This window comes from Xenopus laevis, chromosome 7S (genome assembly GCF_017654675.1).
Source record: "Xenopus laevis strain J_2021 chromosome 7S, Xenopus_laevis_v10.1, whole genome shotgun sequence".
NCBI lineage: Eukaryota > Metazoa > Chordata > Amphibia > Anura > Pipidae > Xenopus > Xenopus laevis.
This window is the reverse complement of record NC_054384.1, coordinates 91,873,991-91,898,973: the sequence shown is the minus strand read 5'-3', so window position 1 is coordinate 91,898,973 and position 24,983 is coordinate 91,873,991. Positions and strand designations below refer to the sequence as shown.

At 42.2% G+C, this 24,983-nt stretch overlaps 1 protein-coding gene across 2 annotated transcripts in view; it reads right to left on the bottom strand.

Annotated features, from left to right (window-relative positions):
- Positions 1–20,608, bottom strand: part of tnni3.S (troponin I3, cardiac type S homeolog) — a 30,431-nt gene extending 9,823 nt beyond the window's left edge. Inside the window, 1 exon segment of one of the 2 annotated variants that reach the window (NM_001087909.2) lies at positions 20,586–20,608. The gene's annotated coding sequence lies outside the window, so the exon portion shown is untranslated. 2 annotated transcript variants of the gene reach the window in all.
- Between the last annotated feature and the right edge of the window lie 4,375 nt (positions 20,609–24,983).

Here is a 24,983-nt window from a genome sequence, read left to right as displayed (position 1 = left end):
ACAGAATAATAGTTTCTCAATCAACACATGGGATTTAATGAAACAAAATAATAATTGTCCTATATACTGAGCAGTTCATTTGAGAATAGAAAATATACCATTGAGCCCTGCTGATATAATTGGTATTAAGATCATTGTTTTCCTTTCGAGGCTGGTAAATAAAAGGTGGCACTCAGAACCAGAGTCAGTCCAGAGTAAGACTGTCCTACCAGAATCCCAAAAGATCTTACAGTGGACCCAAGCTGTAGTGGACCCCAACTTGGACCTTAATTCCTCTCGTTTTTTAATGATGGCCTATATTAAAACCTATATAATTTGGCATTTTATATATATATATATATATATATATATATATATATATATATATATTTATATATATATATATATATATATATATATATATATATATATATATATATATATATACAATAATGCATATTATTGTGCTTTTTTTCCCCCTGAAGAAAGTTCCTGTATGGAACTGAAACGTAGAGATGTCGCGAACTGTTCGCCGGCGAACTTGTTCGCGCGAACATCGGGTGTTCGCGCTCGCCGGAAGTTCGCGAACGTCGCGCGACGTTCGCCATTTTGGGTTCGCCATTGTTGGCGCTTTTTTTTGCCCTCTCACCCCAGACCAGCAGGTACATGGCAGCCAATCAGGAAGCTCTCCCCTGGACCACTCCCCTTCCCTATAAAAACCGAAGCCCTGCAGCGTTTTTTCACTCTGCCTGTGTGTGCTGAAGAGATAGTGTAGGGAGAGAGCTGCTGCCTGTTAGTGATTTCAGGGACAGTTGAAAGTTTGCTGGCTAGTAATCGTTTTGATACTGCTCTGTTATTGGAGGGACAGAAGTCTGCAGGGGTTTGAGGGACATTTAAGCTTAGGTAGCTTTGCTGGCTAGTAATCTACCTTCTACTGCAGTGCTCTGTATGTAGCTGCAGTGGGCAGCTGTCCTGCTTCTGATCTCATCTGCTGACTGCTGCAATAACAGTAGTCCTTGTAAGGACTGCTTTTATTTATTTTTTTGTTGTTTTACTACTACTACTACTACTACTACTATAAGAGCCCAGTGCTATTAGTCTAGCAGTGTTGGGGAGTGGGACTGGTGTGCTAATCTGCTGCTCCTAGTAGTTCAGCAGCACCAACTTTAATTTTTTTTTTTTAATATTCATTTTTTTTTATTTTACTTTTTTTATTTTACTACCGCTGTAGTAGTGTATAAGTTGACCTTTTAGGCATTATTTGCCCTGTAGGCATTATTTGCACAGTGTTTTCTTCAACCCGCCATCTAGCTGTGTGACCTTGTTCACATTCTGTCTAAATATCCATAATATTACCGTCTCCAGAAAAAACACCGGAGTGACTTTTTTCAAGCAGCCATAATATATTTTACGTAATCCGTATCCACCGCTGTAGTAGTGTATACGTTGACCTTGTAGGCATTATTTGCACAGTGTTTTCTTCAACCCGCCACCTAGCTGTGTGACCTTGTTCACATTCTGTCTAAATATCCATAATATTACCGTCTCCAGAAAAAACACCGGAGTGACTTTTTTCAAGCAGCCATAATATATTTTACGTAATCCGTATCCACCGCTGTAGTAGTGTATACGTTGACCTTGTAGGCATTATTTGCACAGTGTTTTCTTCAACCCGCCATCTAGCTGTGTGACCTTGTTCACATTCTGTCTAAATATCCATAATATTACCGTCTCCAGAAAAAACACCGGAGTGACTTTTTTCAAGCAGCCATAATATATTTTACGTAATCCGTATCCACCGCTGTAGTAGTGTATACGTTGACCTTGTAGGCATTATTTGCACAGTGTTTTCTTCAACCCGCCATCTAGCTGTGTGACCTTGTTCACATTCTGTCTAAATATCCATAATATTACCGTCTCCAGAAAAAACACCGGAGTCACTTTTTTCAAGCAGCATTCATATATTTTACGTAATCCGTATCCACCGCTGTAGTAGTGTATACGTTGGCCTTGTAGGCATTATTTGCACACTGTTTTCTTCAACCCGCCATCGAGCTGTGTGACCTTGTTCCCATTCTGTCTAAATATCCATAATATTACCGTCTCCAGAAAAAACACCGGAGTCACTTTTTTCAAGCAGCATTCATATATTTTACGTAATCCGTATCCACCGCTGTAGTAGTGTATACGTTGGCCTTGTAGGCATTATTTGCACACTGTTTTCTTCAACCCGCCATCGAGCTGTGTGACCTTGTTCCCATTCTGTCTAAATATCCATAATATTACCGTCTCCAGAAAAAACACCGGAGTCACTTTTTTCAAGCAGCATTCATATATTTTACGTAATCCGTATCCACCGCTGTAGTAGTGTATACGTTGGCCTTGTAGGCATTATTTGCACAGTGTTTTCTTCAACCCGCCATCGAGCTGTGTGAGCTTGTTCACATTTTGTCTAAATATTGATAATATTATCGTCTCTAGAAAAACCACTTGAGTTACTTTTTTTCAAGCAGCATTCATATATTTTACGTAATCCGTATCCACCGCTGTAGTAGTGTATACGTTGACCTTGTAGGCATTATTTGCACACTGTTTTCTTCAACCCGCCATCGAGCTGTGTGACCTTGTTCCCATTCTGTCTAAATATCCATAATATTACCGTCTCCAGAAAAAACACCGGAGTCACTTTTTTCAAGCAGCATTCATATATTTTACGTAATCCGTATCCACCGCTGTAGTAGTGTATACGTTGGCCTTGTAGGCATTATTTGCAGAGTGTTTTCTTCAACCCGCCATCGAGCTGTGTGAGCTTGTTCACATTTTGTCTAAATATTGATAATATTATCGTCTCTAGAAAAACCACTTGAGTTACTTTTTTTCAAGCAGCATTCATATATTTTACGTAATCCGTATCCACCGCTGTAGTAGTGTATACGTTGACCTTGTAGGCATTATTTGCACACTGTTTTCTTCAACCCGCCATCGAGCTGTGTGACCTTGTTCCCATTCTGTCTAAATATCCATAATATTACCGTCTCCAGAAAAAACACCGGAGTCACTTTTTTCAAGCAGCATTCATATATTTTACGTAATCCGTATCCACCGCTGTAGTAGTGTATACGTTGGCCTTGTAGGCATTATTTGCACACTGTTTTCTTCAACCCGCCATCGAGCTGTGTGACCTTGTTCCCATTCTGTCTAAATATCCATAATATTACCGTCTCCAGAAAAAACACCGGAGTCACTTTTTTCAAGCAGCATTCATATATTTTACGTAATCCGTATCCACCGCTGTAGTAGTGTATACGTTGACCTTGTAGGCATTATTTGCACACTGTTTTCTTCAACCCGCCATCGAGCTGTGTGAGCTTGTTCACATTTTGTCTAAATATTGATAATATTATCGTCTCTAGAAAAACCACTTGAGTTACTTTTTTTCAAGCAGCATTCATATATTTTACGTAATCCGTATCCACCGCTGTAGTAGTGTATACGTTGACCTTGTAGGCATTATTTGCACACTGTTTTCTTCAACCCGCCATCGAGCTGTGTGAGCTTGTTCCCATTCTGTCTAAATATCCATAATATTACCGTCTCCAGAAAAAACACCGGAGTCACTTTTTTCAAGCAGCATTCATATATTTTACGTAATCCGTATCCACCGCTGTAGTAGTGTATACGTTGACCTTGTAGGCATTATTTGCACACTGTTTTCTTCAACCCGCCATCGAGCTGTGTGAGCTTGTTCCCATTCTGTCTAAATATCCATAATATTACCGTCTCCAGAAAAAACACCGGAGTCACTTTTTTCAAGCAGCATTCATATATTTTACGTAATCCGTATCCACCGCTGTAGTAGTGTATACGTTGGCCTTGTAGGCATTATTTGCACACTGTTTTCTTCAACCCGCCATCGAGCTGTGTGACCTTGTTCCCATTCTGTCTAAATATCCATAATATTACCGTCTCCAGAAAAAACACCGGAGTCACTTTTTTCAAGCAGCATTCATATATTTTACGTAATCCGTATCCACCGCTGTAGTAGTGTATACGTTGGCCTTGTAGGCATTATTTGCACACTGTTTTCTTCAACCCGCCATCGAGCTGTGTGACCTTGTTCACATTCTGTCTAAATATCCATAATATTACCGTCTCCAGAAAAAACACCGGAGTCACTTTTTTCAAGCAGCCATAATATATTTTACGTAATCCGTATCCACCGCTGTAGTAGTGTATACGTTGGCCTTGTAGGCATTATTTGCACACTGTTTTCTTCAACCCGCCATCGAGCTGTGTGACCTTGTTCCCATTCTGTCTAAATATCCATAATATTACCGTCTCCAGAAAAAACACCGGAGTCACTTTTTTCAAGCAGCATTCATATATTTTACGTAATCCGTATCCACCGCTGTAGTAGTGTATACGTTGGCCTTGTAGGCATTATTTGCACACTGTTTTCTTCAACCCGCCATCGAGCTGTGTGACCTTGTTCCCATTCTGTCTAAATATCCATAATATTACCGTCTCCAGAAAAAACACCGGAGTCACTTTTTTCAAGCAGCATTCATATATTTTACGTAATCCGTATCCACCGCTGTAGTAGTGTATACGTTGGCCTTGTAGGCATTATTTGCACACTGTTTTCTTCAACCCGCCATCGAGCTGTGTGACCTTGTTCCCATTCTGTCTAAATATCCATAATATTACCGTCTCCAGAAAAAACACCGGAGTCACTTTTTTCAAGCAGCATTCATATATTTTACGTAATCCGTATCCACCGCTGTAGTAGTGTATACGTTGGCCTTGTAGGCATTATTTGCACACTGTTTTCTTCAACCCGCCATCGAGCTGTGTGACCTTGTTCACATTTTGTCTAAATATTGATAATATTATCGTCTCTAGAAAAACCACTTGAGTTACTTTTTTTCAAGCAGCATTCATATATTTTACGTAATCCGTATCCACCGCTGTAGTAGTGTATACGTTGACCTTGTAGGCATTATTTGCACAGTGTTTTCTTCAACCCGCCATCGAGCTGTGTGAGCTTGTTCACATTTTGTCTAAATATTGATAATATTATCGTCTCTAGAAAAACCACTTGAGTTACTTTTTTTCAAGCAGCATTCATATATTTTACGTAATCCGTATCCACCGCTGTAGTAGTGTATACGTTGACCTTGTAGGCATTATTTGCACAGTGTTTTCTTCAACCCGCCATCGAGCTGTGTGAGCTTGTTCACATTTTGTCTAAATATTGATAATATTATCGTCTCTAGAAAAACCACTTGAGTTACTTTTTTTCAAGCAGCATTCATATATTTTACGTAATCCGTATCCACCGCTGTAGTAGTGTATACGTTGACCTTGTAGGCATTATTTGCACACTGTTTTCTTCAACCCGCCATCGAGCTGTGTGACCTTGTTCACATTTTGTCTAAATATTGATAATATTATCGTCTCTAGAAAAACCACTTGAGTTACTTTTTTTCAAGCAGCATTCATATATTTTACGTAATCCGTATCCACCGCTGTAGTAGTGTATACGTTGACTTTGTAGGCATTATTTGCACAGTGTTTTCTTCAACCCGCCATCTAGCTGTGTGTATTATCGTTTCCAGAAAAACCAACTGAGTTTTTGTTGTTGTTGTTGTTTTTTTAAAAATAATGCCAGGCAAAGGCAGGCCGCCACGCAGAGGCCGTGCTAGGGGCCGTGCTGCTATGCAATCCTGTGGCCCTAGCAAATTGCCCAGTTTTAAAAAGCCAATGACCCTGAACTCCCAAAATGCTGAAGAGGTAGTTGACTGGCTTACACAGCACACCCCATCCTCTACCGTTTCTAACTTTACCACAACATCCTCCTCATCCTCCACTGCTATGGCCACCCCACGTAACACTTCCTCCACCACCGGTGCCCCTTCTTCACTGGGGGCAGAGGAGTTATTTTCCAATGAGTTTCTTGAACTGAGTAATGCGCAACCATTATTGCCAGAAGAAGATGAAGGAGATGAGGACCTTACACCAGATTTAATTCTGGCAGAGAACACGATAGAGATGGACATAATGAGTGATGAGGAGGAGGTCCCCGCTGCTGCTTCCTTCTGTGATGTGTCAGAAGAAATTGATGCATCTGAGGAGAATGATGATGAGGAGATTGATGTTTTGTGGGTGCCTAGTAGAAGAGAGCAAGAGGAGGGTAGTTCAGATGGAGAGACGGAGAGTCAGAGAGGCAGTAGGAGAATAAGACTTAGAAGAAGCAGGGAGGACAGCCCGCAGGGATCAGTAGGGCAACAACATGTATCGGCACCTGTGTTCAGCCGGCCAACGCACCCGCCATTGCCGCCAATACCGCCAACTCCGCCAACTTCTACTGTTACCGCCAGATCGCACACTTCCAAAAAGTCAGCAGTGTGGGATTTTTTTAATGTGTGTGCCTCTGACAAAAGCATTGTAATTTGCAATGAGTGCAGTCAGAAACTGAGCCTTGGTAAGCCCAACAGCCACATAGGTACAACTTCTATGCGAAGGCACATGAGCGGCAAGCACAAAGCACTTTGGGAGCAACACCTCAAAGGCAACAGGCAAACTAAAAGCCACACTCCTTCTGGTCCAGCATCTTACTGCTCTACCTCTGCTCTCCTTGACCCGTCTGAACCACCCTCCACTCCGCCTTCCACCTTGACCACCTGTTCCCATTCCCAGTCATCTGCCACCAGCCAAGTTTCTGTGAAGGCCATGTTTGAGCGTAAGAAGCCAATGTCTGACTGTCACCCCCTTGCCCGGCGTCTGACAGCTGGCTTGTCTGCACTCTTAGCCCGCCAGCTTTTACCATACCAGCTGGTGGACTCTGAGGCCTTCCGCAAATTTGTAGCAATTGGGACACCGCAGTGGAAGGTACCCAGCCGCAATTTTTTTTCTAAAAAGGGAATACCACACCTGTACCAACATGTGCAGAGCCAAGTTACCGGCATCTCTGTCACTTAGTGTTGGGCCAAAGGTCCATATGACTACTGACGCATGGTCCTCCAAGCATGGTCAGGGCAGGTATGTCACCTACACTGCCCACTGGGTGAACTTGGTAATGGCTGGGAAGCAGGGAATGGGTAGCTCAACAACAACAGTGGAGTTGGTGTCACCGCCACGGATTGCACGCGGTTCTGCCACCACCTCTACTCCTCCATCGCTCTCTACCTCGTCTTCTTCTTCTTCTTACTCTGCTGCTGGGTCCTCCTTCTCCTCCTCCACACCTGTGCACCCCCAGCTCCCCCTAGGCTATTCGACGTGCCAGGTACGCCGTTGTCACGCTGTCTTGGGGATGACGTGCCTGGAAAGCAAAAACCATACCGGATCTGTACTCCTGTCATCTCTGCAGTCACAGGCCGATCGGTGGCTGACCCCACACCAACTGCAGATCGGAAAAGTGGTGTGTGACAATGGAAGCAATCTGTTGGCAGCGTTGAGACTAGGCAATTTAACACATGTGCCCTGCATGGCACATGTGTTAAATTTAATAGTCCAACGTTTTGTCTCCAAGTACCCAGGATTCCAGGACGTTCTCACCCAGTCCAGAAAGGTGTCGGCCCATTTCAGACGTTCCTACACAGCCATGGCACGCCTTGCTGACATTCAGCAGCGCTACAACATGCCAGTCAGGCGTTTGATTTCTGACAGCCAGACTCGCTGGAATTCAACGCTCCTTATGTTGGAACGTCTGCTGCAACAACAAAGGGCCGTCAACGAGTACCTTTTTGAACTGGGTGGTAGGACTGGATCTGCACAGCTGGGGATTTTTTTCCCCCGTTACTGGGTGCTTATGCGCGATGCCTGCAGGCTCATGCGACCTTTTGAAGAGGTGACAAATATGGTCAGTCGCACCGAAGGCACCATCAGCGACCTAATACCCTTCGCTTTCTTCCTGGAGCGTGCCGTGCGACGAGTGACAGATGAGGCTGTAGACCAGCGTGACGAGGAGCTGGAAGCGCACGATTTCTGGTCGGAATCACCAGAACGAACCCAGGCACCTGCTGCAACGCAGGGAGAGGTGCCAGAAGTGGAGTCAGAGGAGGAAGGTGGCTTTGTGGAGGAGGAGGAGGAGGACCAACAGGAGCAGGCTTCCCAGGGGGCTAGTGGTGACCTTTTGGGGACCCCTGGTCTTGTACGTGGCTGGGGGGAGGAGACCGTGGATGATGCAGTCCTTGATAATGAGGAAGCGGAGATGGATAGCTCTGCATCCAACCTTGTGAGAATGGGGTCTTTCATGCTGTCATGCCTGTTGAAGGACCCCCGTATCAAGAGGCTTAAGGAGAAGGACCTGTACTGGGTCGCAACGCTACTAGACCCTCGGTACAAGCATAAAGTGTCAGAAATGTTACCAACATACCACAAGTCCGAAAAGATGCGGCATTTACAAACCAGCCTGCAAAACATGTTGTACAATGCTTTTAAGGGTGATGTCACTTCAGGAACTCATCAACATTCCAGGGGCAGAGGTGCCAGTAATCCTGCCACGAGCACACCTGCAAGGACAAAGCCCTTTGGCCAGTCTGTAACGTCAGACATGCAAATGTTTTTCTGTCCAAGGCAGCGCCACAACCCTTCTGGATCCACCCTCAAAGAACGCCTCGACCGGCAGGTAGCGGACTACCTGGCATTAACTGCAGATATCGACACTCTGAGGAGCGATGAACCCCTGGACTACTGGGTGCGCAGGCTTGATCTGTGGCCAGAGCTGTCACAATTTGCCATGAACCTCTTGTCTTGCCCAGCCTCAAGTGTGCTCTCAGAAAGGACCTTCAGTGCAGCAGGAGGGATTGTAACTGAGAAGAGAACTCGCCTAGGTCACAAAAGTGTCGATTACCTGACCTTTATTAAAATGAATGAGGGGTGGATCTCGGAGGGTTACTGCACGCCGGAAGACTTGTTCTGACTTCTATGCAGCTGTCCTTCTCTTCAAGCCTCATGACTCCACACACAGCTGTCCTTTAGCGTCCTCCTCCTCCCTCCGCCACCGTTACAAACTAGGGTGCAAACCCTACTGGTTTAATTTTTTCTGGCCTCTGTGCTTCAGTGGCTGCAACCAAAAAAACTGGGCAAACAATGTCTACAAGGTCAACGTATGGCAAAAAATGACTATTTTCAGCATTTATATGGCATATTTTTTCTGGCAACTGTGCTTCAGTGGCTGCATCCAAAAAAATGCATATTTTCTGCATTTATATGGCATAATTTTTCTGGCCTCTGTGCTTCAGTGGCTGCAACCAAAAAAATTTATATTTTCAGCATTTATATGGCATAATTTTTCTGGCAACTGTGCTTCAGTGGCTGCGACCAAAAAAATGACTATTTTCAGCATTTATATGGCATATTTTTTCTGGCCTCTGTGCTTCAGTGGCTGCGGCCAAAAAAAACTGGGCAAACAATGCCTACAAGGTCAACGACGTTGACCTTGTAGGCATTGTTTGCCCAGTTTTTTTGGCCGCAGCCACTGAAGCACAGAGGCCAGAAAAAATATGCCATATAAATGCTGAAAATAGTCATTTTTTGCCATACGTTGACTCAACGTATATGGCAAAAAATGACTATTTTCAGCATTTATATGGCATATTTTTTCTGGCAACTGTGCTTCAGTGGCTGCGACCAAAAAAATGCATATTTTCTGCATTTATATGGCATAATTTTTCTGGCCTCTGTGCTTCAGTGGCTGCAACCAAAAAAATTTATATTTTCAGCATTTATATGGCATAATTTTTCTGTCAACTGTGCTTCAGTGGCTGCGACCAAAAAAATGCATGTTTTCTGCATTTATATGGCATAATTTTTCTGGCCTCTGTGCTTCAGTGGCTGCAACCAAAAAAGTTTATATTTTCAGCATTTATATGGCATAATTTTTCTGTCAACTGTGCTTCAGTGGCTGCGACCAAAAAAATGCATATTTTCTGCATTTATATGGCATAATTTTTCTGGCCTCTGTGCTTCAGTGGCTGCAACCAAAAAAATTTATATTTTCAGCATTTATATGGCATAATTTTTCTGGCAACTGTGCTTCAGTGGCTGCGTCCAAAAAAACTGGGCAAACAATGTCTACAAGGTCAACGTATGGCGAAAAATGACTATTTTCAGCATTTATATGGCATATTTTTTCTGGCAACTGTGCTTCAGTGGCTGCGTCCAAAAAAACTGGGCAAACAATGCCTACAAGGTCAACGTATGGCAGTTGTTTAAAGAGAACAGCAGATTACTAGCCAGCAAAGCTACCTAAGCTAAAATGTCCCTCAAATCCCTGCAGACTTCTGTCCCTCCAATACAGAGCAGTATCAAGCAGATTACTAGCCAGCAAACTTACTATCATCTGTCCCTGAAATCACTAACAGCTCTCCCCCTACACTATCTCTTCCAAGCACACACAGGCAGATTTTTCAGATACATTTTTGCCCTTGATCCCCCTCTGGCATGCCACTGTCCAGGTCGTTGCACCCTTTAAACAACTTTAAAATCATTTTTCTGGCCAGAAATGTCTTTTCTAGATGTTAAAGTTCGCCTTCCCATTGAAGTCTATGGGGTTCGCGAACCGTTCGCGAACCGCTCGCGTTTTTGCGCAAGTTCGCGAATATGTTCGCGAACTTTTTTTCCGACGTTCGCTACATCCCTACTGAAACGTTGGATTTAATAAACCTGCTTTATTTGACACCTTATCTTGTTGCAAAATCCTTGGAGTGCTGCCACCCTGCATTTATATATATATATGTATATATATATATATATATATATATATATATATATATATTCTTCCTTGATCTTTATTTCTGTCTAGGGGAATTCATATTTATTTCCCAGCATTCCCAGTGTTATTGTGTGGTCGCTGTGTCTGATGTTACACACTAACTGACCTCTGTGACTTTGGGGGGAGCAGTAACAGATATGAACGAATGCTCTCCTATCTGTGACATTGCAGCCAAGAGCATCCCACGGCATTATGATAGGGATATAATTACAGGTTATCTCAAGGTTATAGAAATGTCTATCCAATGCCATGTGGCAGGGCTGCATTTATGCCTTTATTTCTGTACATGTTTGAAAACATAGAGGGTCATTTATTTAGACCCCGGACAGAAGTACGAAGGCAACAAGAAGTGCAACCAGGGTCGGACTGGGCTGGCGGGACACTGGAAAAAACCCGGTGGGCCCAGGCTCTTTCTCCTCTTTCTCTCTCTCTCCTTTCCTTCTACCGGTACAAAAATAAAGTACACGTGTGGGAGTGGCGGCGTCAGAGAGGACTTTACTGCTGGGCCTGGGGGTTGGTGTGGGGGGGCTGAGTGCAAAACTGGGTGCATTAGTGCTCAGAGAGCCTTTCTGTCTGGGATCTTGCAGTGTTATGCACCTTGTGCTTAATAAAACCCTGAAGTGAGATGCACAGTCAGGGCCGGATTTACATAGCGGGAGCCCCTAGGCCCACTGCTGTTCGTCACCCCTGTCCCCTCCCCTTTTTTATGCAAATGTAATAATAGTTAATAGAGACTAGGAAAATTGAGGTTGCGTGAGGAGAATAATAATATTAGTACTGAGAGTGGGCCCCTGGTCTATGGTTCTTTGGAGGGCCCCTGGTCCAAGGTTTTTGGGTGGGCCCCTGGTGTCCCAGTCCGACACTGCAGTCAAGTGGATTTCCATTAATAGAAGGTCTCATTCTAATGCCTCCTGGTTGTTGAGTACAGAAAGTGTGACCTAATTGCATGTTAAGATTAGAGTATAAAACAGGAATGGCTATTGACTCTTCCACAGATTAGACTGTCAGGCTGCTAGCAGCCCCATATTTGGTCTGATTGTGGGGCTTAAAGAGATAAGGCACATGGAATGGTTGTGCTGGAGTGATACCTGATGGTTACAGACCACAGAGACTAGGCTTCCTGCATGGGGCAATTAGGACTGTTAGCCACAGATCTTTTCCCGTTATGGAAAGTATTTGAGTATACACTTACAGAAATATGCGGTCGCTGGCCAAGTTTCAGAAGACATGGAATTGCTGCCTGTTGCATCTGAAAGCAACACGTCAATTGTCCCTATCAGCACTACTGGTTCTGACTCTTGAAACAGAACTGAAGCCAGCTGCCCTTCAGCCAAAACTACATTACGGAAGCCATTACATAACCTATTACAGGAGTGATAAGTATTTTGAAATCAAGAGCAGTTTCTGGGAGCCAAACTGCCCCCCATAAAGTTAACACTTTGCCAAAAACAGATCTCTTATCAAAGATCCAAGGCTTTCGAGCTGTGATGGGCCACTACAAATGAGAGCAATACATTATTTTGCATACTCTCATCAATCAGCTGTGACATTTATTGGCTGTTACCGAATTTGCCAGCTGCTTTGATGATAAAACCCTCTTTGGAAAGTAGTTTTGATGTGAACTAAAATTGTTACTTGAACTGAGGAATTACCCAACACATGTGAATGGCACTGAAGCACCAGAAAGGTCCTTTGAGCTTTATGGCAGCAGCAAATCAGCTCATGTTCAAGGGGCTGATTATTTTTAGCAACTGTTTTGCTAAACAGTGTATCATTATCAATGGAGACAGCTCCTGGATTATGGTTAATTGACCTCACATGTGTGCAAGGGACTATACTTAAAACTGGCCATGAGCAGGCAGGGGTTCAAATACAGGGCTCCCTTGTGCCATGTATCACCCCAGCACTGGCCAGCTTTTATGTTCTTAGGGCATCCCAAGGGACAGTGCTAGGACTCTTATCTGGCCATTCATCAGCAACAGGCACTGGACATGTGAGATCATCTGATGTGATATCATGGTGCCCACTGCCCACCTTTGCTGCCAGATTAAGTAGAAAAGCATCTAATGGGAAATATAGTTGGGGGAAATTATTTGTAGTGCAGTACTTAAAAATAATAAGATCTGTGAAGGTGAATTAATATGCTCCTATTAAGCCACTGACTGCCCCTTTCCTCCTTTCTATAAACCCCTAAGAGTTTTCCTGAAAAACATGCTAAAATAAAGATGGAGAAGGGTATTGCAGCGGGGAGTAAAATGAATCCAAAATTATTTTTTTTAAATATGTAAATAGAAAAGAAATTGAGAAAGAAAGGATGGGGGCGGTTAGTTGATGAAAACAGGGGAAAAAAGCTTGAGATTTCGAAGTATTTTTTTTTTGTCTGTCTACACAACCAATAGCACTCTAATAAAAGTGAAAAAGTGAATCCATAATTTATTTAGCCCATATGCATACAAATCAAGGGCAATGTTTTGGGCTCCACTGAGCCCTTTATCACGCTCAGTGGAGTCCGAAACGTTGCCCTTGATTTGTATGCATATGGGCTAAATAAATTATGGATTCACTTTTTCACTTTTATCAGAGTGCTACTGGTTTTATTTTACATGGAATGCAAGACCTGAAGGGCAGGCAAAGGTGAAGCACCCGACACCCTCTTGGATGCATAATTAAGGGTGTGAGCACTCCATAACAGATAAACATTGTCTACACAACCAAGGCACCAGCTAATTCATGTTTCCTTTTTTAATGGACCCAATTTTAATAACATAACTATTGATACATTGGTGACTCAGCAGGAAATTCAAAAGAGACTAGAGCATGTAAAGATAAATAAGGGTCCAGGACCTGGATGGTATTCATCCCAGGGCTGTAGAAGAGCTTAGCTCTGTGATTGCCATAATTTTATTAGGATTTGTTGAGTTCTGCCTAGACAGATTGGCAAATTGCTAGTGTGGTGCCAGTAATTAAAAAGGGATCCCGCCTGAAAACTAAAGGCCTGTTAGGTTGACATCAGTGGCGGGGAGGCTTTTGGGTAATAAGGGATAAAATACTTGACTACATTGCAAATTACAATGTCCCTGGTAAGGCCTCACCTGGAGTATGCAGTGTAGTTTTGGGATCCAATCCTTAAAGGAGAAGTAGAGACTAAAATAGAATAATGCTAGAAATGCTGTATTTTGTATACTAAATATAAACATGAACTTACTGCACCACAAGCCTAATCAAACAAATAATTTATGTTTTCAAACAGCACAAGTAAAATAATATCTGCCAGAAGCCAATACAACAAGACTGATTAATAATCAGAATATACAGACTGTAGTGGGTCCTGTGTTGTCATGTAATCTAATGTGGATTTTATAGTTTTTGTATTGTTTAAAAAAAATTGTAAAAATAATACAATCTATCTCCAACTCTCCAGTGGCTGCAGAAAAATAATCCTCTAAATAGAATCCCAGTTTATCTGTTTAAATCTGGCTCCATGATCTTTGTCCCTGCAGCTGGAGTTGGAAACATTTAAGGGGATGTAAAGGCAAAAATAAAATCCAATACAAATCTCTGCACAGTTGCCAACTGCAAAGTTCCTTGAGTTCTGCATGGCTGGGAAGTAAGGGGCTCCCCCTACTGTTCATAAGTAAAATTGTTTCCCTGCAGAGCAGCTAGGGACCGTCTGACAATTCCTATCCACAGCAGTAAATGAAGGGAGAATTTCACTGCATACAGTCAGGGTTCTTGTAAAAACGGTACACATTTTTTAATTAAAGAATATTGGAGATAGGTTTCTTTTTCATTAAAGAAAGTAAAAATGGAATTTTATTTTTTTGCCTTTACATGCCCTTTAGGAAGGATTATTTAAAGGGATGGAATCTTTCAATTATAAGGGTAGACTGTGAAGGTTGGAGTTATTTTTTCTGGAAAAAAGACACTTGTGAAGACATGATTAATCTTTCTAAATAAATTAGAGGACACTATACACAGTGGGAGATATTTTCTCATATAAAAAAGATCAAAGAACTAGAGACTTTAGACTTGAAGTGGTTCTTCATGCAGAGAGTAGTGAGCCTGGGAAATCCCCTGCCGGGTGATGTTGTGATAGCAGATTAATACCTTTAAGACTAAAAGAGGGGCTTGGGTTATTTCTTGAACAAACAGAACATCCAAGGCTATTGTGATATTAACGGCTACAGTTAGTATAGATAACAGTTTATATAGTGTATGTGAGTGTATAGATAGGTCAGTATAAGTATGTATATATACGGTATGTGCACTGGGTGGTCATTTGGAGGCGTTGAACTTGATGAACTTTGGTCTTTTTTCAATCCAACTTAACTATGTAACTATGCAGAATGAATAATATGATGACAAGCCATTTGCCTCCTACAATAATGAATTTTTAATAATATTTTGCATAATTTGAATTTTTTCTAAAAATGCAGTTCATCATTTAAACACTAGATGGGGATCTAGTAGCGCAGAGGTGTACTTATTTACACACCTGGTTATCTCAAATAAAACTATTAAATCTCTTTTTGGCAAAGGAGAACAAAGTATAAAGCATCTATGCAATTTATGCAACTCTGCTTCCCAGGATCTGATTGTAACAGCCATGTCACGTCATTTTGCACCGGAGGAGAAAAGATTTGCACTGGTTAGAAAATTCTGCAATACAATTAGCATTGTGAATAGCATTATATGGTATTGATAGTGGAGTATGAAAATGAATAGAGCCCCAACCATGTTGCCTGGCCAGGGGGGGGGGCTCTTCTATAGTTCCTGATACAATTCTATAGAAATAGTTTGTTATTTAAACTAATCACAAAGGCAATGAGATAGTCATGTACATTACAAGTGCAACAGGTGATGTTCCATTGCAAAGTTACTTGCATTTCTATTTACAGAGGAGGATTTGCAATCATCTTCCTCCCTGCACCGGGGGATGTGTATGTATGTGTGTGTGTATCTGGGAGGATAAGATACTGGTATCTCATACTCTGTAGAACCAATATTCCCTGTACAGCACCACTAGCACTCAGAACAAGAGGGAGGATGATAAGTCATCTGATAGGTGGGAATATTAGGAGAAACACTGAAAGCATTTTCACTATTTATGAAGTGGTTCAGTATAACTGGTGCAAGTGTCCTATTAATAAGCAATAAGTGTCAGCATTAAAGGTAACACCAAAAAATGTTTTGAAAGTAATGACAATATAATGTAGTGTTGCCCTGCACTGGTAAAACTGGTGTGTGTTTGCTTCAGAAACACAATTATAGATATATAAATAAGCTGCCGTGTAGCCATGGAGGCAGCTATTCAAGCACAGGATACACAGTAAATAAATTCTGAAGTATCCCATTGTATACGGCAGAGCTTATCTATTATGTAACAGCTTTGAATGGCTGCCCCCATAGCTACGAATGTGTATAGAAAATGGATCCGCACACACACTGGTTAATGCAGTCGGGGAGTATCCCCTTTTATTCAGCCACCAAACATTCAACGTTTCGGGGGGGAACACCCACCCTTCATCAGGAGGGTCCTGATGAAGTTCCTGATGAAGGGTGGGTGTTCCCCCCCGAAACGTTGAATGTTTGGTGGCTGAATAAAAGGGGATACTCCCCGACTGCATTAACCAGTGTGTGTGCGGATCCGTTTTCTATACACATTCATTGCTAAGGGGCCCGGCCGGGTCAACGGAAGAAACGCACCACCAGTTGCAGGATTGGTGAACTACAGATGTGCGGTAGGAGAAATTACATTGCCCCCATAGCTACCCAGCAGTTTGTATATATAAATTATACAGTATATATGCTTTCTGAAGAAAACACACCAGTATCACCACTGCAGCACAATTGTACATTATATTTTTGTGACTTTAAAACACTTTTATTTTTTGGTGTTACGGTTGCTTCAAACAGCTGACCCATGGGATCAGTACTGAGCAGCAGATAAAGGCACAGTGAGTTCTGCTAGGAATCTGCGCAAGGCTGAGCTGCTGATGCACAGAGAAGGCAACTACTGCACAGACTTTTAGCCCCTTTTGTCTGCACTGGATGCCAGAGCCCAGACAGACAAGTAGTATAATAGTATGCCACAAATACAGGCACATCGTTTGCAAGGCAACACTTTAGATGTACCTGCTGTCATTCAGCTTCACCAGTAGATGACCAATAGGGATGTAGCGAACGGCGGAAAAAATGTTTTGTGAACATATTCGCGAACTTGCGTCCAAAAATGCGAACGGTTCGCGAATGTAGCGAACCCCATAGACTTCAATGGGAAGGCGAATTTTAAAAGCTAGAAAAGACATTTCTGGCCAGAAAAATGATTTTAAAGTTGTTTAAAGGGTGCAACGACCTGGACAGTGGCATGCCAGAGGGGGATCAAGGGCAAAAATGTATCTGAAAAATACATTGTTGACACAGCGCTGCGTTTTGTGCTGTAAAGGGCAGAAATCACACTACGTCACTCAGGTGATGTTTCCTGACACGGAATGTGAAAAAGCTCACACAGCTAGGTGGCACTTGGTTAAAGACTGGGCAAACAATGCCTGCAAGGGCAACGTATACAGTAGTGGATACGGAATATATTATTGCTGCTGTAAAAACATCACTCAGGTGATGTTTACGGACACGGAATTATTATTGTTATTTAGACAGAATGTGAAAAAGCTCACACAGCTAGGTGGCACTTGCATACCTCCCAACTGTCCCTCTTTTGACCACTCAACCCCCTGTCCCTCTTTTGTACTGGAAAGTCCCTCTTTTCTCTGCACTGAACAGCCAGAAAAAAACCAGTTTCTAACTTAATTGGCTTTTGGCAGAGAGCTCAGAACAGCTAACAGGTGCAAATAAGATACTTTGTAACAATTTTGACTCTCATTTGGTGCTGGTAGTGGTGAACTACTAGGAGGAGCAGCACACCAGTCCCACTCCCCAACACAGCTAGACTAATAGCACTGGGCTCTTATAGTAGCAAAGTAAAAAAACAAAAAAGAAAATAAAAGCAGTCCTTACAAGGACTATTGGGTTATTACAGCAGTCAGCAGATGAGAGATCAGAAGCAGTGCCCACAGCAGCTACATACAGAGCACTGCAGTAGAAGGTAGATTACTAGTCAGCAAAGCTAACTAAACTCACTGTCCCTCAAATCCCTGCAGAGTTCTGTCCCTACAATACAGAGCAGTATCAAGTAGATTACTAGCCAGCAAAGTTACTATCAACTGTCCCTCAAATCACTAACAGCTCTCTCCCTACACTAGCTCTTCCAAGCACACACAGGCAGAATGAAAAAACGCTGCAGGGCTTCAGTTTATATATGGAAGGGGAGTGGTCCAGGGGGTGTGGGGGTGGTCCAGGAGGGAGAGCTTCCTGATTGGCTGCCATGTATCTGCTGGTCTGGGGTGAGAGGGCAAAAATAAGCGCCAGCTAAGGCGAACCCAAATTGGCGAACGTCGCGCGACGTTCGCGAACATTCGGCGGACGCGAACAGTCGATGTTCGCGCGAATTAGTTCGCGGGCGAACAGTCCGCGACATCCCTAATGACCAATGATGAACACAGATAAGTTCTAACTAAGGGGCAGATTCACTAAAGGGCAAAGACAATCTGCCAGAAATCCCATCTGCAGGTACATCCCCAATTCACTAACAGGCGTAGACAACAATTCACTAGCGAACGAGAACGTCGCTAGTGTACATTCACACACTATCGCCAGGTGACTTTTCGCTCTGGCGAACGGTTGTTCACAGATTTTACAGAACGCTACCTCTGTCGCCAGAGTTTACTTCACCACCTCAGACCAAGCGAACTGATAAAACGAAGCAACATCTTCCTCAATCTTATGTTGGTGATATCAAATATTGTCTGCCGGAATGCATTAAAGTTGTAAAAAAAACTGGCGAATTTTTACTTTTTTAAAACGAGATTGTCTTCAGAATCCGAACTATTAAAGATTTTTGTGTTACCATTTTGTTCCAACCATTTGAAGGACATGTCACATTTATTTTAGGGTGGGCTTATGTCTAGGGCATTAGAGGATCTCTTTTGTCTTTATTTTGCTTCCTTGGACATTTGTAATAATAAGTGGCCACTTCAAGCATTTGCACCAACTTCTCTAATAAAGATGTCTATATGACCTATATGTACCCGCACTATTCAAATTTACCTAAGCGTAAAAGTACTAAGTTCTTCTGCTAGGCAGAAATGAACGCTAGCGAAAATTTGCTATGAAATTCTCGCACTGCCAAAGTAACGCTAGCGAAAATTCACCAGCGTAAGGCTGCTGAGACTCAACTTTGTATTTTACTGAATTATTGTAGTGGTAACGAATTTGCGCCTGGTGAAGTAGGGCAAAGTAAGGCGAAGCAGTTGCTGGCGAAAATTCGCCTGGGACTGGTGTCTGAAACACTCTGTATATCTGTTTCAGATGTCAGTCCAAGAGCTTACAATCTACTACTGCACATCTATAAAGATATTCCTAGAATTTATTCAAATGGTAAATTTGTAAACTGAAGATATTTTTCACAACGACTCTTGCCCCTCTCCAGTTTGAAAGCGATAGTCATGTGTCTGACTGTGTACTATCTCATTCAGCCTGACTCTTGCACTCAGAATATAGTGAATTATGTACCTTTTTTGTAAATTATAAGGATATTATAAGTCACCTAGGAGTTCCATGACCATATAAAAGCACAAGTCCGAAGGCCGAATGCTTTTCTAAAGGTCATGGAACTCCAAGGTTACTTCTAATCACAATTCAGTTTGAATTTTCACAGCTGGTGGAACATCTTGGAGTTAAAAAACAACCTATATATATATATATAGTCTATATATGTTGTTTATTTCTTGGAAGCCTTAAGGCACTGATCACCAATGGATATTTATATAAATTTCCTGACCAACTGATACAATGCAATAAGATCATGGACCCTTAAAACTGCACTGCAAAAGTTAGGAGAGACATGGTGCTCCAGAATAATTTGTAAATGACTCACAAATAGTGAATGTGGTCCAGGTGCTGCAGCCCCAGACCCCCAGCTTTAGGGCAAAGGATAAGTAGGAGCAGGGCTGACCAGCACTCAAATGGATCCACAGGACCAGAGAGGATTAGTTGAAAAATATTTTTATTTATACAAAGTTAAAAAACTGTGTATCATCTCCATCCGCCCTACGCGTTTCACCCCCACTTAGGGCACTTAGTCATGTGCTCCTTTAAAATTGCTCCCCAGGGGCCCCAAATAGAGCCACATGGTTTAAAATTGGATACAATTGATCATTACAGATGATAGATAGAAAGATAGATAGATAGATAGATAGATAGCGATCTGACATGGTCATTAATAGAATCATTTAAATATAGCATTTGAATGCCCTGTAAGGTTTTCTCATAGCTGGTACTGAGGGGTACTAAAAACCATTATTCTGGTATTCTGTACTGAGCATAGTTCAGCAGGAAAACATTAGGGTATAGTTGCCCTTTAATGTAATTCTGGCACAGCAAGGTAATATCACTTCCCTAGCAGCCAAAACAAACCAGAGCATGGTTTAGGCTGTAACTATAGAGCTACACATCACTTGAGATACGATAAACCACTTATCTTATATGCAAACTAATTGAGGAGCCCCACCAATAAGGCTTGTGTTAACAGGATAATATAATTGAATGTGTAATATGCAATGGTCATTTCCCTGTCACTCAGAGTGGACCAGCCTAATTGCTGTTGAGCCCCATAAAGCAAGAGCTGGAAGTGCTAGTGAGACACCCTGAGCCACATTTGCAATAAAGCTGGCACAGTAAGCTTAACCTAAGCCAATGATCCCTGCTGCCTTACCTTTAGCTGCTTTCTGGATAATTGGGGACTAACGAGGGACTCGGCAAGTGTTGGGACTAAAATAAAGGCAAATAGCTGGAATGTTATAAAGGGGAGAGGAGCTGACTATTCCATGTAAGGTATTGAGCAGGGAGAAGGCAGGAACAAAGCCTGTCCTATCTGACTGCCACTTTGCTTATCACAGTTCTATGTGCCAGACATTCCTCAGCCTACCCAAGCTCCTATTGCCTTATACACAAAGCCTGCATGTATTATAGGCCATATTAAACTACATTATAGGCCATATTAAACTAAATTATAGGCCATATTAAACTACGTTATAGGCCATATTATATTGTACTGTAGGGTATAATAAACCGCTCCATATGCTGCATTATACTACATTATAGGCCATATTACACTGCTCCATAGGCCTTATTAAACTGTACTATAGGGTATATTATACTGTTCTATAGGGCATATTACACTGCTTCATAGGCCATAATATATTGTACTATAGGATATACTGCACTGCTTCATAGGCCATATTATACTGTACTAAATGATAGATTACACTGCTCCATAGGCCATATAATACTGTACTATAGGATAGTTTATATTGCATTTAGTGATGGGCGAATTTATTCGCCAGGTGCGAATTTGCGGCGAATTCCCACGATTCGCCGCCGGCGAATACATTTCGCAAAACCGCCGGCGTCAAAAAACGTTTCACGAATTTTTACCATTTCGCGAATTTCACAGGAAATTCACAAATTTTTCGGTGAAGCGAAATGCCCCAAATTCGCCCATCACTAATTGCATTATAAGGCATATTATTGGAATTAAAAATTGACTCTTTAGAATGTTTGAGATCAGGGAAAGAAAATATAATGTTAAATTGTTGCAAGCACTTGTAATATAACCACATTCCCACATCAACAAGTTGGCATTGTGACTATGCAGAGGCATCCCCTTATCTCTCTCTCTCTCTATTAAGAGGAGACAAATGCTCAAGGCAGTAACCCTTTAAATGATGTAAACGGAAAAAAAATATGGAGCCTAATGAAGAGTATGTTATTCTAATTAACATTCCAATGTACATTCATGATACATTTTGATTGCTTTTAAGGTTATCTATAAATGTAATTGCTGTTGAGAACAGTCTCTAGTTGTCCCTTTCCTTTCTCTGCACGGAAAACAATTGTAATTGTTCTGGCATTGCTGCAGGTCTTCTCGCATTGTCACAGGTCTGTGGATCCCTTTGCAGAGCACAGACACCTGATACTTAACCCTTGAATGTCCAGGGCCGGATTTACATAGCGGGTGCCCCTAGGCCTGCTGTCATTCATCGCCCTGTCCTCTCCCCTTTAATCACACACATTTTTGGAGCAATGAGGATTGGCGCACAGGAAGTTTAAAAAACTATTGTATCTCCTGCACATCCCCAGTGTTTTTAAACCAATGTGGGTGTGGTTGGGCAGCATGCCGCCCCCTAAAATCCTGCTGCCCTAGGCCTGGGCCTTGGTGGCCTTTCCACAAATCCAGGCCTGGCATTGTCTGTGTTGGTAAGAATTGTATTGATGAGGTGCGGGCAGGCCCGGATTTGTGGCGAGGCCATAAAGGCCCGGACCCAGGCCGGCAAAAATTTAGGGGTGACATCCCGCCCAGCCGCATCCCTAAGGAGCACAGTGATCCAGTGCTTGAAAGTGCGCTCGCTCGTGTATCCGGCGCTAGGACCTTGGGGCGCCACTACCCAAAATCCGGCCCTGGGTGCGGGAGAGGGGGAGGCACGTAGACACCAATTAGACACACAAGTTGAGGAGTAGCAGAGGCTTCTGCACCATTAGAATCCAGTTGCTTCTTAAGTGAGTGCCTCTGGGATCTGTAATGTTCCCCTCTGCTCTTAGGCTGGAGTAGATCTAACTTCTGCTACATTGTTTCAAAAAGTCTGAACCATTAGTGGAGAAAGGGATAAACAAGAACAGCTTTAAATAACAATTAGGTTTATTGACAACTTTAAAAACACAAAAAATGTGTAATGAATGTATTATTTTAAAAGTTGGTTAACGCAACACCGCCATAAAGTGGATACTAATGAGGGGGATAGTGGCCCTTTAAATGAACTGAGAATGGAAAGTTTGCTATAAAGGTGACTCATCATAGGTTCATTCCTCTTGCCACGTTCTAATTCTTTAAAGGAGAACTAAACTCTAAAAATGACTATTGCTACAAATGCCATATTTTATATACTGAACGTATTGCACCAGCCTAAAGTTTCAGCTTGTCAATAGCAGCAATGATCCAGGACTTCAAACTTGTCACAGGGGGTCACCATCTTGGAAAGTGTCTGTGACACTCACATGCTCAGTGGGCTCTGAGCAGCTGTTGAGAAGCTAAACTTGGGGGTCATCACTAATTATCAAGCAGAAAATGAGGTTGGCCTGTAATATAAGCTGATGCTACAGGGCTGATTATTACATTCTGATGCTAATTGCACTGGTTTAATTACTTTTAATTAATTATTAATCAGCCTTATACTGTGACATTTCTATTCTATGTGTACTGTATATTGTGAGTGGGTCCCTAAGCTCAGTAAGTGACAGCAGCACAGAGCATGTGCAGTGAATCAGCAGAAAAGAACATGGGGAGCTACTGGGGCATCTTTGGAGACACAGATCTTTACTGCTAAAGGGCTGTGGTTGCCTTGGGCTGGTACAGCAACACAAAACATAATGTACAACATTTCCAATCTACTATTTTAGTTAGGCTTTAGTTCTCCTTTAAATGGCTAAATTCGGCATAAAAGTTCCTTGTCATAGGCCTGACCCCCTTCTCTTTGCAGAGGCATCCACAGCTTTAATTGTTCAGTCGTCTCAATTCAACAGTTTGCCTTGCAATAATGAGTGAAAGGTTAATATAAACAGTACACCTGCAGAACGTTCTGGGTAAATATATTAAAGGGATACTGTCATGGGAAAATTTTATTTTTTCAAAATGAATCAGTTAATAGTGCTGCTCCAGCAGAATTCTGCACTGAAATCCATTTCTCAAAAGAGCAAACAGATTTTTTTTATATTCAATTTTGAAATCTGACATGGGGCTAGACATTTTGTCAATTTCCCAGCTGCCTCTGATCATGTGACTTGTGCCTGCACTTTAGGAGAGAAATGCTTTCTGGCAGGCTGCTGTTTTTCCTTCTCAATGTAACTGAATGTGTCTCAGTGGGACATGGGTTTTTAATATTGAGTGCTGTTCTTAGATCTACCAGGCAGCTGTTATCTTGTGTTAGGGAGCTGCTATCTGGTTACCTTCTCATTGTTCTTTTGTTTGGCTGCTGGAGGGGGAAAGGAAGGGGTGATATCACTCCAACTTGCAGTACAGCAGTAAAGAGCAGTGAAGTTTATCAGAGCACAAGTCACATGACTTGGGGCAGCTGGGAAATTGACAATATGTCTAGCCCCATGTCAGATTTTAAAATTGAATATAAAAAAATCTGTTTGCTCTTTTGAGAAATGGATTTCAGTGCAGAATTCTGCTGGAGCAGCACTATTAACTGATTCATTTTGAATTTTTTTTTTTTCCCATGACAGTATCCCTTTAAATACATGTTAGAAACAAATGTCAATACATTGTAACTTGGTGTAAGTGCCGGGGCTGAAATGGGATTTAGAGTGCGGCAGATATAACTCAAGGGAGCATGAATCATATGGTGAATCATATTCTGGGGGCAGGGAGCCCAGGATCAGCGCTGCTCTAATGAGGCTTTAGTGACGTATACAACTCTGCTCACTGCTTTCTCATTCCATTGGCTTTATATTTGTATTCCTTATTCTGTTTTTTTTTTTGCTTATATCAAAAAAATCTGTCTATGGTCTCAGTCAGGAGAGAATATTTTTCCACTTACGTCCTTCTTTGGGACAAAAAAAATCATAGTAATAGAGAAAAAATATTGTTGTCCCTAGAGGGGAAAAATCAATTATCTGAATCTAATGATCAGTTAAAATTGGTCATTTGGTTGGCTGAGTAATTATGGGGAGCATTTCATTTTTTTAAAGTTGCCTATGATTACGAAACGCGTTAGGACATAACATGTTTGTGTACATAAAGCATTTTGGATTTTACCGCTGCCTGGAGTCTCGTAGAGTGCGTGCCTTTCGTCCGGTGTTGATGAGCATTTAATTTTCACAAGGGTAATGTAGGTGCTGTTCCTTCCTACCTACCAGAAACTTAGGGGCATAACTTTGTATCCCTGCCGACAACTACAACTACAGGAGCTGCAATGTATGAGCCCCTCTGACAGTTTTCCTAACTGATATCTGGCTGAAAATCTTCCAGATATCTATTGGGCAGGTGTCTGCACTCAGCAGTGGGTTGGCCTGGGTGCAGTGGAGTTTATAGTGGTAATGTGCGAGTAGGGAT